The 16692-nt window shown below is 30.2% G+C and overlaps 1 long non-coding RNA gene across 1 annotated transcript in view; it reads left to right on the plus strand.

Annotated features, from left to right (window-relative positions):
- The first annotated feature begins 358 nt into the window (after window positions 1-358).
- LOC149838995 (uncharacterized) overlaps window positions 359-16692 on the plus strand; it is a 61330-nt gene continuing 44996 nt past the window's right edge. The window contains exons 1-2 of the long non-coding RNA XR_016431456.1: window positions 359-729; window positions 2049-2280. This is a non-coding gene — a long non-coding RNA (uncharacterized LOC149838995). The remainder of the gene's footprint in view (window positions 730-2048; window positions 2281-16692) is intronic.

Consider the following 16692-nt stretch of genomic DNA (forward strand, 5'->3'; position numbering starts at 1 on the left):
AAATGCACATCATAAATAATTAAACCATGACAAAAAATATGAACAGAAAATATCTGACCGTACATTTTTGAGAAAAAAATCTATGAAAAAAGAAGAAGAAAAAGAAAAAAGAAAAAAGAAAAAAGAAAAAAAGAAAAAAGAAAATAGGAAACTAGATAAACTTAAAATACTTTTTACTAAATTATTGGTTTACCTTTATACACGCTGCCCCGAAAGAAGCCCGTGACCCGGCCCCGCCCGGCCCATATATATATATATATATATACCGGGCCGGGTTAGGCCCGATTTTTTTCGAGTATAAGAGAAAAACTAAGGCCCATACGGGCCGAGTACTCGAAAGCACGGCCCAACTCTCTCTCTCTCTTTGAACACCGATCGATGGAGAAGAGGCGGGGGACGTCCAAAGGTTCCAATCACCTCTCTTGTATCATTACGATGGTGATGGCGGAAGGCCGAGGTCGGACAAGTGCGGCAGATGGCGAAGGCGTCGAGTCGGTGTTCGATCAAGCTCCGGCAGAGGTCGATGACGGCTCCCGAGGTGGAATGCGCATGCGGCACCCGGTCGAGGATCCCGGCGGTTAATGGATGGCGGAAGAAGACGATCTCAATGAGCATGGGCAAAACCACCCCGAGTTTCGGCGATGACTTGTGTTGAGAGCGACAGCGGGAGGTGCGTAGCGGCGGATCAAGGCGAGCTCACTTGGCTCTGATGCGACGATCTTCCGACAGGTATTAGGGTTTTCTCCCGAGAATTTGGGGTTCTCGTGTTATTTCCTTTCCTTTTTTGGTTCTTCTCTCGTCTGAAATTGATCACAGTGTTTTTTAGATGCGAGGTTTTGGATTCTTTGTAAACGGGTTCTCATTATCTTTCTTCCGATCTTTGGGTTTCTTGAAGATGATCATTCTTTCGGATCTTTGGGGTTTCTTGAAGATCATCTTTCTTCCGATCTTTGGGATTTTTTGAGTGTTGTTCATCATTCGATCTTGGCGATTGTTTATAAACTCGGGAAGATTTTTTACCGTACATAGAATTTGTCTCGTTTCTGATGGTTTTAGGGATTTGGATTATCGATCATTTTACAATGTTATAGAATTGGGCGAAATAGAAACTCTTATGTTATCAATGTTATAGACTTTGGCTCTTTTTAGAAAGCATGTTGAAAATTGACTACTTGACTATTAGAAAGTTGCAGGAAGCAGAAGTTTTCACATGAAGCAAGTTTAGGTAGTCTTGGAGGGGTGACACGGATTGGAGGATGAAAGTCCAAATCTGAATCCAGAATTTGATGTTTCTGTTCTTGATTTGAATTAGATAAAATGTTTAGTTGGAAATTGATCCGTACGTAAACAGATCCTATGGGAGCGAGACTTTTAAGTTAGTTTCATACTTGCACCTGCCAATTGGGAACTAAGTATTTGTTTCATCCTTCAACTAGTCTAGTTTGTTAAAATGACACCAGATGAGACCAAGGGAGCGAGACTTTTAAGTTAATTTCATATTTGCATCTGCAAATTGGGAACAAAGTATTTGCTTCATCCTTCAACTAGTCTAGTTTGTTAAAATAGCACCAGGCGATACCAAGAAAAGATTACCAGATTTTTTTTCCAATGCTATCGAAAGGAAACCCAGTCTTGACTCTTGAGCGGTAAAACCTCTTGGACAACCTTCCCAACCTCAAGAGATACACCATACTTGGCTTGCACAAGGAGTTGTCACCCATGAAAATCTAATTGCTACTGCCCGCCAAACAGCCACAAACCGCTCCCACTGCGCTAACCTCTTTGGGTATGAAGAGATGACCAGATTTAAATGTGATATTTGGATCCTAGCTAGCTCCATAAATATCTACTGAACTTATGTAGTCTATGACATTATTCTATATCTAGTCAGTTTATGTAGTTGTATTGTTGAATACTTGCAATGCATTTGTAGGTCTTAAAAGTCATTGGGGTTGTTTATTCATCTTTTCGTTGATCAAGAGTATTTCACAGGTAATTGCATTTCAAGAATGAATCACACCCTAAACTGAGTGACCTTTTTCTTTCAGGCATGAACCGGAGGAATCTTTCTTGAATTGTTCATCCTAACAGTTCATTGAGTAAAGCAAACTGTGCCTGCGACACCCAAAAGTGCACGCATGCTGGTGGGAAACACAATGACCTTGATGATGTGGGCAAAGATGATATCATCATACATTCTTTGAGATTATTGGAAATTGGTCCTTTGGAGATTCTTTCAAGAAACAAACCATTGGATGAGCAATGGAACTACTTAAACAGGTTAGTAGGTATTGTTTAAGTTCACGTTTCTTGTGTTCACTGGTTATTGGTTTCATAATTGTGTTCAATACTATATAAGCTTGTCAAGTGGTTTAAGATTTACTCTTAGTTTGAGGTAATTAGTTTGCTCATTCTTATTGTCTAACTGCTATTGCTGTAAAAGTAGGCCAGTACTTTCAAAATGGTTACAGGTTGTTAGATGTGTTAACATGAATCGTAGAGTTTATACTTGTTACTACTTACATGAACATGAGTACCGACAGTACCTTCAAAATGGTTACAGGTTGTTAGATGCGTTAACATGAATCATAGAGTTTATACTTGTTACGACTTACATGAATATGGGTACCGACAAGAATCACATTTTGAAAGAGCTTATATTGATTTCGTGGATGCATTAAATTGCTAGGTTTCAAAAAGTGCACTGAACACCATATAGTTTCCTACTAAATTCCAATTGGCTTTCTGATAAAATGTTGCATCCATTTCCCTCTAATCTGGTATTTCTTTCTGGTGGAAATATATCTAGCTAATATATTAGGTTTTACAATGAAGAAGGTGGATTAGCTTATATATATATAGGATTCTTAGGAATGCCCGTCCAGTCGGCTGCCCGGCCATTTCGGTCGGCGGCCGGTGTTTTTTTTGGGGCGCTGACCACATAGATGTGGTCGAATGGCCCAAATCTGTGAATTTAAAAAAAAAATCGTCGAAATCCGATGTTGGGAACCCAAAATACGCCCCCCTATTTTCGAAGGTGATAAAGGTGTTGAATTTCAATCTTTATAAAATTTGATCTAGAGGTCCGTTTTCAGCGATTTTTTTTCCAGATCCATAGATTTGGATCTAATCTATCCATCCGTACCGTTGGATCTCAAAAAACTGGCAGGGCAGCTGGCGTCCAGCCCTTGGGCGGCAGAATCGAAGGCCTATATATATATATATATATATATATATATATATATATAGAGAGAGAGAGAGAGAGAGAGAGAGAGAGAGGTACTTCTCAATATATATATATATATATATACATACGTGATACCTATATACTTCTCTGTCCTGTGTGTGTACATATATATACATCACTGTCACCTATGTCACAGGGATTCGGCTAGCAGGGTGCCGCACTCGCGTCGACTCGACGCGGGTGCAGGTGCGGTCAACCCGATCCTGGGTGCGTTGATCGCACCCAGGATCATTTAGGTCCATTTTTTTTTTGGATTTTTTTTTTAAAAATTGCCCTATGAAATGGGCTACGAATTTTTTTTTTTAAAAAAAAAATTCTGCTGACAGCAGCTGCTGCAGCTCACAGCAACTGCTGCTCCTAATCCTTCTTTTTTCGTAAAGGATTTTCTCTCTCCATAATAAATGATAGACAACAGTTGACAGCAGCTGCTGCTCCTAATCCTTCTTTTTCGTAAAGGATTTTCTCTCTCCATAATAAATGATAATGATGGTGGTAGCCTTGCTGATCCTTCTTTTTCGTAAAGGATTTTCTCTCTCCATAATAAATGACAATGATGGTGGTAGCCTTGCTGGCTATTAGTATTCACTGTTCTCCTGATGAGATGGGTGCGTGCAGCTGTATATAAAATGAAATTTGAAAAAACCTGCGTCGGGTGAACCCCCAACCCCCTTATATATATTACATTTTTGCCCCTGCCGCACCCGGTTTTTTTGGAAGTGCCGAATCCCCGCACCTGCGCCCGTACCTGCACCCGCACCCATGTGACATAGATTGTCACGGATATCAGCAATATTTTCAAAATATCACGTTAAAAATGGTAAAAACAGGTAAAGCAAAAAAGAAGAAGAAAAAGACAATATTTACAAAATATCGTCATTTTGAAAATATCACGTTTTTATTGTGTGTTATTATTGCGATATTTTCGGTGAATTAAAAAAAGCCTTTTTAATACATTTTGAACTTTTTTTGGTTTCTTTTAACATTTTAATAACTATTTAAATTTTTATCAATGTTTTTGTAAGAAAATTTGTAGAAAACTCATACTTTTACAAAATTTCTATTATTATTTTTATATATTTTCTAATTTTTTGAATCCCTGATATTTTCCTGAGATTTTTCCGAGAAAAACAAACTTTCCGAATAATACCCGATAAAAACCTTGCCGATAAAAACCCAAGAACGATATTTGTGACAATGATATACATACACATATTTCTGAGTGTATTTTATGTGTGTGTGTGTCTATATATATACAGGTATTTCTTAGTGTATATACAAGTACTTGCCTAGGCAATGCCTAGCGCTTTTAACAACACAGACTTTGACAGACTTTACAAAATTTTCGCAAATATTGTAAACTATTTTATAAATTTCACAAACTTTAAAAATGATGTTATAATTTTGCAAATTTGTTCAATTTTATAAAATTTGAAAAAGTTTTTATATATTTCACAAATTTTATAAATTTTGAAAAAGTTTTATGCATTTTTTTACAAATTTTTTCTTGAGTTATTTTGGACATTTTTAAACCATTATAAACTTTTGCAAATACTGCTTTTGACAAACATTATAAAATTTTAAAACTTTTGATTGATTTTGCAAATTGTATGAATTTCACAAGTTTGATAACTTTTGAAATCTTAAAAACATTTCAATTTTTGACAGATTTTTACTAATTTTACGCAATGTGTCATATTTTTGTTAGTTTCTTCTAAACTATTTCAAACTTTGGAAAAGTCACAACGTTCAAATTTCACAATTTTTAGAACTTCTGATCAATGTTACTAAGTTAACAAATTTCATGACTAGTGACAAAGTTTTTATGTTTTACATTTTTTTACAAATTTTACAATTCTTTTGAGTTTTTGTAAACATTTCTTAGCTATTCAAACTTTTTGTAAACATTTTAAACTTTTTTCAAACTTTAGGAACAAATTACAAATTTGACAACTTTTGAAAAAAATTACAACCCTAAAATGTTTAAATTTTTGCATTACAACTCTTTACAAACTTCACAAATTTTGAATAACAAGTTTTGAAAATTTTACGAACTTTACATCATTTCACAAATTCTACAATTTTAAAACTTTGAAAAGAATTTGCAGATTCTATGAACTTCAGAAGTTTTGCAGCTTCTATGAACTTCAGAAGTTTTGCAGCTTCTGATATTTCTTTTCGTAAATTTTTTAAAGACTCCTTAGTGATCCCGGGCTCAGTGAGTCCTTATTTCCGTGATGAACTGTTGGCACCAGTCTTACATTTTTGTCTTAAAAGATCAAATTAGTGTCTTTTTCCTTCGAAGAACTCCAAATTAGGGAAATCCAAAGAAGCCCCCTTAGTGGATTTGTTTGTCTTTTGTTGAATTTTTTTCACGGCTCTTCCAAAGAACAAGGTTTTTTTGAATAAGCCAATACTAAAAGGATGGAATTTGTATATTTGCATAAATTTTATATATTTTTTTAACTTTTGGCAAATTTTATAAATTTTACAAGTTTTGACAAATTTTACTAATGTCACAAGTTTTTTATGACTTTTTTAGAGCTTTTGCAAACATTACAGCCTTTCATGTACTTTATAAATTTCATAACTTTTTTTGAAAATTACTTCAGTTTCATAAATTTTCTAATTTTTAAAAAAGGTTGGTTCACTAATTTTGGTAATATCTTTAAATTGTTTAAAGTTCAAAATTTTGGAACTTAGAGCTTTTGACAAATTTTATTGGTTCAACAAGTTCCCCAAATTTTACAATTATTTACAAATTTTCAAAATTTTACAATATTTCAAAAAATTTAGCAAAATTTGATCTATTTTGCAATGTTACAAACTTTTTGAGGTTTTATGAACATTTCTTAATTATTTGACAGTTTTGCAAATTCTACAACATATTACAACCAACTTTTGATAGTGTTTGAAATTTTATAAATTTCAGAAATTGTTTAACTTTTGACATTTTTTGCAAATTTTACAAGTTTTTTGTGAGCTCTTTAGAGCTTGTGCAAACATTAAAACACATCACGAACTTTAAAAATTTCACAACTTTTTCAGAAATTATACTAATTTAATATATTTTCCAATGAAATAATTTATTTCACTGTTTCTGATAAATTATTTGAAAAACTTTTGAGCACTATTTTGAAAATTTTCAAACTTTACAAACTTTCACAAATATAAATTTGTTTCCAAATTTTGACCAATTTTTACACGTTTTAAGAAATTTACAAATTTAATAAGTTCTTTGTGAGCTTTCTAAACATTTCTAGTTTTTTTGAAACCTTTGAAAATTTTACCTTTCACAAACATTTACAGATTTTTTAAAACTTTTGATGAATTTTGCGAATTTGATGAATTTTATAAGTTTTACAACTTTTGATAACATTTAGAAATTTTGAAAACCTTTTAGGAAATTTTCAAAAACTCTTCACATAGTTTTGCAAGTTGTTGTGAACATGCATAAATTGTTCCTAACTTTTGCAAACTACCTACCTTTCACAAAGCTTATAAATTTTAAATCATTGAAGCAAATTTGCAAATTCTATGAATTTCACAAATTTTACAACTTTCAATTCAATATAAGTTTTAATTTTTTTTGGCTTTTGACAGTATTTAAAACCTTTACAAACTCCACTTATTTTAGAGCTTTTGGCAAATTTTATGATTATTTAGAAAATTTTCAAATTTTACGGTGTTTCAAAATTTTAGAGTAATTTTATAAATTTTGTAAATTTCACAGATATTTTTTAAGCATTTGGAAACAATTTTTAAACTATTTCAAAGTTTTGATGAGTTTTTCTTTTCAATTGTGAATTGTCATATACATTACAAAATTTTCTTCTATCATAATTTTATGGTTTTTGACAAATGTCACAATTATTTACAAATTTTCAACTTCTGAATAAATTTTCAAACATTTTGAAACTTTTGCAAATTTTACAAGTCACAAACTTTAACAAAAACTTTACGGATTTTAATACTTGATCATTTTTTTTCCGGAAGACTAAGCTGGTTCAAAAAAGTTGTTTCTTTAAGTTAAGTTGTTTCTTTGTACAGAACTTAAAGAATTTGTGGCTTACAACTTCTCTCTCTCTCTCTCTATTTTTGGGGAGAAAATAGTGAAGAAAGCAATTTTGTATTCCATTATCTGTAAATGATATCTTTCTCGGGGTTTTATGCGGCGGTGCAAGGGAAAGTGGACAGACTTTGCCTGTGGCTTGATCTACTTCCCGTTCTCTATTCAATAATAAACAAGTGATGAACAGAAGGGATGGGGTAGAACAGAAGGCTGAGATTCCTTTCTTGGCAAATAGAAAATCCAACTAGAATTAGCCGAAAAGGCTCCTCAGTTCAATACATTTCCAGACTGGAAAGTACTCACTGAGAATCAGATTCAACCTATCCCTGCACACAGCAGAAGAGATCTTATTGGCCAGAGCAAGGTCTATAATTGATAATAATTAAATAATTCAATGATGTGTAACTAGTTAATCTTTATTGAAATTGTGATTATTTGACAAGTGAATGTCAATAGCATGGATTTTTTTGCAATGTAATATTTCCAATTGTGAATGATTATTTCAAATATTTGGGATCTATTATTCAAAAGTATGGAGAAATTGATGGAGATGTAAATCATAGGATAAAGGTTGGGTGGATGAAATGGAAGAGTTGCGATCGTAGAATGCGATTGCGGTTGAAGGGAAAGTTTTATAGGACGACTATTAGGCCCACTTTACTATATGGTACGGAATGTTGGGCTGCCAAGAGACATCATATTAAAAAAATGAGTGTAGCTGAGATGCGTATGCAGAGATGATGTGTGGAAATACAATAAAAGATAAGATTCAGAATAAGGAGATACGTAAGAAGGTAGGCGTTGCACCCATTGAAAATAAGATGAGAGAGAATCGTTTACAGTGGTTTGAACATATTCTACGAAGGCCTAATGATGCTCCAGTTAGAAGGACGGAGAAATGGGAAAATATATTAGTTACAAGAGGTCGGGGTAGGCCTAGGAAGACATGGATGGAGGTGATAGGAAAGGATATGAATGCTTTGAACCTCGCCGAGGACATGGCATTGGATAGAAATGAATGGAGGAGAAGGATTCATGTGGAAGACCCAAAATGATTTTCTTTGTTGGTTCATATCGCCGACCCCAATTGTTTTGGGATGAAGGCGTAGTTGTTGTATTCTCACAAATTTTTGTCAATTATTTTGAAAATTTAATATACGTTTTATAAATGTTTCACATATTTTAACAAACTGTTAGGAACTTTTGCAATATTATTCAATTTTTTGACTGTGTGTTTTTTTTCAAATTTTACATACTTTTCATACATTTGTTCATTTTTGTAAAATTCTTAGAATTTTTTTTCATTAGTAAGTTTTTGCAAAATTTTTAGGCAACTTTCCTAATGTCTTGCAAATTTTTATGTAAATATCCTTTAAAAACTTTACAATCTTTAGAATATTCATAACATTTTGCCAATGTTGTGCAAATTCTTATGTGCCTTTGATAAACCTTCTAGAAACACTTGCACAAACTTTAATAAGTTTCAAAATATTTTACCAACTTTGAATAAACTAGAAAATCTTCCTAAAGTTTCATAAGTCTTTATGTACTTTTTGTAAACCTTTCACAAACCTTCCTAAAGTTTGTCAATTCTTTTTGAAGTTAAGCAAATCTTGCACAAAATTTGTCAAATTTATATACTTGTTGATTTTTGATAAACGTTCACAACCTTACAACCTTTTATGAAGTTTCCCAAACATTTATGAACTTTTTCAAAAGTTTTAGACAATTTTTCCATCCTCCCACAAAATGGTATATCAATACTTTGTAAAATTTTAATGTACTTCTTCCAAGGCTTTCACAAGCTTTTTCAAGTATTTATTAAGTTTTAGAAAATTTGGTCAATGCTTTGCAATTTATTTGAAGTTTTACATAATTTTGCAAACTATTTCTAAATATCAATGAAAATTTCAAAAATTGTGCATAATTTTTACAGTTTTTCTTTTGTAAACTTTCATAAAACTTTTGCATACTCTTTCACAAAATTTTACAAAATTTGTGCATAACTTTTACAATTTTTTTTAATGCTTTGAAAATTTTATTATTTTTTTATAAGCCTTTGACAAACATTCACATACCTTCATAAGGTTTCAGAAAGTTTGCCTTTGACAAACATTCACATGCCTTCATAAAGTTTCACAAACTTCCCCAAACTTTCCAAATCTTTATTAAAAAAATTTCAATTTTTTATCAATTGGAAACTTTTGCAGCATTTGACATTTTTTACAACATTTATCTGCTTTTGAAAACTTCAGGCAGATTATTTGAATTTCACAATTTTTTCATAAACTTTTGTGAAGATTTGAAACTATTTCAAATTTCGTAAACTTCTAGTGAGCCTTTGTGAACATTTTCGATATATTATTTTGAACTTTTGCAAACTTACAAATTTTACAAATTTTACAGTTTTTGACTAGTTTTACAAATTTAAAAAATCTGATCGATTTTTGAAATTTTACAGTGTTTCACAAACTTTACAAATTTTGACGCATCTTAAAAGTTCCAAAAACTTTTGTGAACATTTTCAAATTATTCCATACTTTTACAATCTTTACAAATTTTACAAGTTTTGTCAAATTTATGTTGTATTTTTATACGTTTGATTGAATTTTACAAATTTCACAATTTTTGTGAGCATTTATAAAGTTTTGTAAACTATATGATAAATTTGCAAACTTTACAACCAAATTTTACAACTTTTGAGAAATTTTATGAATTTTAGAGACTCTTAACTAGACTTTTGGAATGTTTATAGGCTATTTCAAAATTTTGTGAATTTTACCTTTCAAAACCTTACCATCTTTTATAGATTTACAATTTTTGACAAATTTCACAAAATTTTCTTGCACTTTTTAAATGTTTTTGAACTATTGCAAATTGTAAAAGTTTTGCAACTTTTGGTAAATTTTCACAACGTTTAGAACTGATGACAAAATTGTAATTACAACTTTTAACAAACTTTGACGTTCAAAATTTTATTATCAACTTTCAGGAACATTTTTAGAGTTTATGTTAGATTTTTTTTTGCCAATTCTGAACTTTCAACTTTTCACAATTTTTACAAGTTTTTAGGGGACTTTCTGAACATTTTTAAATTATGTTGATTTTTCGCAAACTTTAGAACCTTTAGCAAAATTCGATTTTTTTATTAATTTCATAAATATTGCATTTTTAGTAAACTTATTCAATTTTACATTTTTTCACAAATTTGACAATTTTCACTAATTTTTTGTGAGCTTTTGTAAAAAATTTTAAACTATTTTTAAACTTTTGGAAAACTTTGTAACCTTTCATTAACTTTATCAAAGTTTGCAATTCTAGACAAGATTTTTAACTTTTATCAACTTTTGACAAAATCTATAAACTGCACATTTTTATGAGCTTTTGGGAATATTATGAAGAATTTTCGCAAATTTACATTGTTAAGGTGGAAGATAAAGAAGTCAGAAAGAACCATTTTAACATCTTAGCAACAAAAAGTATAATAGTTTTGGTAACCGTTTTAGTGATGGGATGAATGTTATAATTATGTAAATGATATCTATTATTGTGATATTGAAAACTTTATTAAGGGTGTCTCAAGACGCCCCATCATGCAATCCCTTTTTCTATTGCACTCTTAGGGTGTGACAGAAATACAGGGGAAAAACACCCAAACTGAGATTAAGTGTCATAAAATCTGGTGTTTGTTTGGGCGTGTACGGAGGAGATTGAAATGGTATGATACAAATTTTGGTGCTCTCTCTTTTGATGCTAGTGCTAGCAAGAAGATTTTTCAGTGCACCATCATTGGTTTCTACATGGAAAAATCAGAGTTTAAATGTAGTGCAATTATTTATTTATTAGTTGCTAGTTGTATAGTGGTCTTTATGTAGCTAATGATATTGATTGAAGAGGTTGTTCTTTTTAGTGTGTATTGCCCTCAACAAGAGAAATTGAGAAGACATGGGCAAATTTTTGAAACTTTCAGAAGTTCTATTTTGATAGTTTTGTGGTTCCACTAATTATTGATACTGAAATATTTTACATAATTCACAACGATGTTATAACCTTTTTCCTACATGATGTTAATAAACTGCAATTTTTATGGTCAAGAGACAAAAATAGAAAGTGATTAGGAAATCTGAGCACAAGAGTGCCTAATCAGTTAATTGATGTGAAGTAAAATGCACAGATTAAGATCTGTTAACTTCGTCTTGTAATGGTTTTCCTAGTGTTGTGCATGGTAATCATGAATTTTTCAAAGATTTCATTACTAATGTTACAAAATTTTCGGGGAACAAATTTTATAATTTTTGATGAGATTTTGTCGACTTTTATTATTTCATGAAACTTTAGTTTCATGATTCTAAATTTTGTGGACTTTTATGATCTTCACGAGCAGTGTTGTTTAAGTACCTACTCCTAGAGCGTTAAGCGTATACAATGTTTCAGTTTTTTTGATAAAAAATGTGAAAACCTTAGTTCCAAGCCCTATTAAAAATTAAAACTCTTTAGAGCTTGTGCAAACATTAAAACACATCACGAACTTTAAAAATTTCACAACTTTTTCAGAAATTATACTAATTTAATATATTTTCCAATGAAATATTTTATTTCACTGTTTCTGATAAATTATTTGAAAAACTTTTGCGCTCTATTTTGAAAATTTTCAAACTTTACAAACTTTACAAACTTTCACAAATATAAATTTGTTTCCAAATTTTGACCAATTTTTACACGTTTTAAGAGATTTACAAATTTAATAAGTTCTTTGTGAGCTTTCTAAACATTTCTAGTTTTTTTGAAACCTTTGAAAATTTTACCTTTCACAAACATTTACAGATTTTTTAAAACTTTTGATGAATTTTGCGAATTTGATGAATTTTATAAGTTTTACAACTTTTGATAACATTTAGAAATTTTGAAAACCTTTTAGGAAATTTTCAAAAACTCTTCACATAGTTTTGCAAGTTGTTGTGAACATGCATAAATTGTTTCTAACTTTTGCAAACTACCTACCTTTCACAAAGTTTATAAATTTTAAATCATTGAAGCAAATTTGCAAATTCTATGAATTTCACAAATTTTACAACTTTCAATTCAATATAAGTTTTAAATTTTTTTGGCTTTTGACAGTATTTAAAACCTTTACAAACTCCACTTATTTTAACATGTTATTTAAAATATTTTAGATTTTTGCCAACTTGTGAACGCTTCAGAAGCTTCAAAAATTTCATGAATTTCACGAATTTCACACCTTTTACGACTTCAAATTTTTTACAAGTATTTAGTGAACTATCGCAACAATTTTAGAAAATTTTGTCAATGTTTTGCAACCTTCATGAAGTTTCACAATTTTTTGCGAATTATTTACGAATTTCATTAAAATTTCTAGAAATTGGCACAATTTTTTGGAAGTTTTCAGAAGCTTATTCAAAAACTGAAAAAACTTTATTAAAATCTACAAAATTTTATGAATATTTGCTATTTTTTTTTTGAAATTTTGACAATTGTTTGAAAAACTTATGCACTTTCTAAACCTTTCACAAAATTTGACAAACCTATTAAATTTCACTCATGTTTGTGTATTTCTATAAATTTTTGACAAATTGCAAAAGTTTTGGAAAATTTTGTCAATGTTTTGCAACCTTCATGAAGCTTCACAAATTTTTGCGAACTATTTACGAATTTTATTAAAATTTCTAGAAATTGGCACAAATTTTTGCAAGCATTTGACAAACTTATTCAAAAATTGAAAAATCTTTGTTAAGATCTACAAGCTTACGGATATTTGAGAAATTTTCAGAAATTTTGTCAATTGTTTGTAAATTTTATGCACTTTCTAAAACTTTCACAAAATTTGACAAATCTATTAAATTTCGTGATGTTTCTGTAAAATTTTGACAATTTTTTGTTAATTTTTCTAGATTTTTATAACCTTTTTATAGATTTTTTTATTTCGTAAATTTGTAAGAATAAATTTTCAAGTCTTGCAAATTTTTATGTATTAGTGTAAATGCCTTTCACAAACTTTCATTAAATTTTGTTAGTGTTTTACACAAACTTTTATGTACTTGTTATAAATCTTTGACAAACTCTCACAAATTTTCATCAAGTTTTACGAACATTTAATGATCTTTTGCAATAGTTCTAGAAAAATTTGCCAACATTTCACAAACTTTTATATCTATACTTTGTGTAATTTTCTGAATACTTCTTATAAAACTTTCACAAACTTTTCCAAACCATTATTAAGTTTCAGAAGATTTTGTCATTGTTTTGCAACCTTTATAAAGTAACACAATAACACAATTTTTTGCAATGTTTTCGCAAAATTTTGTGAACTCTTACAAAATTTTGGTGTTCTGCAAATTCTCTTGTATTTTTTATAAATCGTTAACAAAATTTCACATGCTTTTACAAATTTCAGTTTCTAAAACTTCGTAAAATTTTCACAAACATCTGTCGACTTTTCTTCTATGATTTGTAAGTATTTTACGAAGCTTTACATAATTTTGAAAATGGTTTGCAATTTTTTTGTGCTTTTTATGAACTTTTTGTTCGATTTCAGAGATGCACCAGAACCAATCAACAGAGAAGAAGAAGAAGAAGACACAGAGATTGGTGCTGGCTGAACCTGTCACGTTTTCCAAAGAATAGACGTGACCTATTTCCTTCACTTTATATAGAGGTTACAATATTTTCAATGGACATAACTGTCCTATAATACAAAATAATAACAAATATGCCCTAATAAACACGCCCCATACAATCCAGTCAATGTTACAATTTATAGTTTGGATCTGGATCAGACCTTAATATGATTCAATCCATCATCACAACAGCTTTATACTTTCGTACAAACTTTCATAAACCTTGATTAAGGTCTACAATTTTTTTGTGAATATTCTCACAAATGAAGTTTGGTGAGCAAAAAATACCGGTGGATGATTCTTTCAAATATTTGGGATCTATCATTCAAAAGTATGGAGAAATTGATGGAGATGTAAATCATAGGATAAAGGTTGGGTGGATGAAATGGAAGAGTGCAACTGGAGTGTTGTGCGATCGTAGAATGCCATTGCGGTTGAAGGAAAAGTTTTATAGGACGACTATTAGGCCCACTTTACTATATGGTACGGAATGTTGGGCTGCCAAGAGACATCATATTCAAAAAATGAGTGTAGCTGAGATGCGTATGCTGAGATGGATGTGTGGAAATACAATAAAAGATAAGATTCAGAACAAGGAGATACGTAAGAAGGTAGGCGTTGCACCCATTGAAAATAAGATGAGAGAGAATCGTTTACGGTGGTTTGGACATATTCGACGAAGGCCTAATGATGCTCCAGTTAGAAGGATGGAGAAATGGGAAAATATATTAGTTAAAAGAGGTCGGGGTAGGCCTAGGAAGACATGGATGGAGGTGATAGGAAAGGATATGAATGCTTTGAACCTCACCGAGGACATGGCATTGGATAGAAATGAATGGAGGAGAAGGATTCATGTGGAAGACCCAGAATGATTTTCTTTGTTGGTTCATATCGCCGACCCCAATTGTTTTGGGATGAAGGCGTAGTTGTTGTATTCTCACAAATTTTTGTCAATTATTTTGAAAATTTAATACACGTTTTATAAATGTTTCACATATTTAACAAACTGTTAGGAACTTTTGCAATATTATTCAATTTTTTGACTTTGTGTGTTTTTTTTTTTCAAATTTTACATACTTTTCATACATTTGTTCATTTTTGTAAAATTCTTAGAATTTTTTTTCATTAGTAAGTTTTTGCAAAATTTTTAGGCAACTTTCCTAATGTCTTGCAAATTTTTATGTAAATATCCTTTAAAAACTTTACAATCTTTAGAATATTCATAACATTTTGCCAATGTTGTGCAAATTCTTATGTGCCTTTGATAAACCTTCTAGAAACACTTGCACAAACTTTAATAAGTTTCAAAATATTTTACCAACTTTGAATAAACTAGAAAATCTTCCTAAAGTTTCATAAGTCTTTATGTACTTTTTGTAAACCTTTCACAAACCTTCCTAAAGTTTGTCAATTCTTTTTGAAGTTAAGCAAATCTTGCACAAAATTTGTCAAATTTATATACTTGTTGATTTTTGATAAACGTTCACAACCTTACAACCTTTTATGAAGTTTCCCAAACATTTATGAACTTTTTCAAAAGTTTTAGACAATTTTTCCATCCTCCCACAAAATGGTATATCAATACTTTGTAAAATTTTAATGTACTTCTTCCAAGGCTTTCACAAGCTTTTTCAAGTATTTATTAAGTTTTAGAAAATTTGGTCAATGCTTTGCAATTTATTTGAAGTTTTACATAATTTTGCAAACTATTTCTAAATATCAATGAAAATTTCAAAAATTGTGCATAATTTTTACAGTTTTTCTTTTGTAAACTTTCATAAAACTTTTGCATACTCTTTCACAAAATTTTACAAAATTTGTGCATAACTTTTACAATTTTTTTTAATGCTTTGAAAATTTTATTATTTTTTTATAAGCCTTTGACAAACATTCACATACCTTCATAAGGTTTCAGAAAGTTTGCCTTTGACAAACATTCACATGCCTTCATAAAGTTTCACAAACTTCCCCAAACTTTCCAAATCTTTATTAAAAAAATTTCAATTTTTTATCAATTGGAAACTTTTGCAGCATTTGACATTTTTTACAACATTTATCTGCTTTTGAAAACTTCAGGCAGATTATTTGAATTTCACAATTTTTTCATAAACTTTTGTGAAGATTTGAAACTATTTCAAATTTCGTAAACTTCTAGTGAGCCTTTGTGAACATTTTCGATATATTATTTTGAACTTTTGCAAACTTACAAATTTTACAAATTTTACAGTTTTTGACTAGTTTTACAAATTTAAAAAATCTGATCGATTTTTGAAATTTTACAGTGTTTCACAAACTTTACAAATTTTGACGCATCTTAAAAGTTCCAAAAACTTTTGTGAACATTTTCAAATTATTCCATACTTTTACAATCTTTACAAATTTTACAAGTTTTGTCAAATTTATGTTGTATTTTTATACGTTTGATTGAATTTTACAAATTTCACAATTTTTGTGAGCATTTATAAAGTTTTGTAAACTATATGATAAATTTGCAAACTTTACAACCAAATTTTACAACTTTTGAGAAATTTTATGAATTTTAGAGACTCTTAACTAGACTTTTGGAATGTTTATAGGCTATTTCAAAATTTTGTGAATTTTACCTTTCAAAACCTTACCATCTTTTATAGATTTACAATTTTTGACAAATTTCACAAAATTTTCTTGCACTTTTTAAATGTTTTTGAACTATTGCAAATTGTAAAAGTTTTGCAACTTTTGGTAAATTTTCACAACGTTTA

The sequence above is a fragment of the Nuphar pumila genome, chromosome 4 (genome assembly GCF_984573655.1).
Source record: "Nuphar pumila chromosome 4, dmNupPumi1.hap1.1, whole genome shotgun sequence".
NCBI classification, from domain to species: Eukaryota; Viridiplantae; Streptophyta; class Magnoliopsida; order Nymphaeales; family Nymphaeaceae; genus Nuphar; species Nuphar pumila.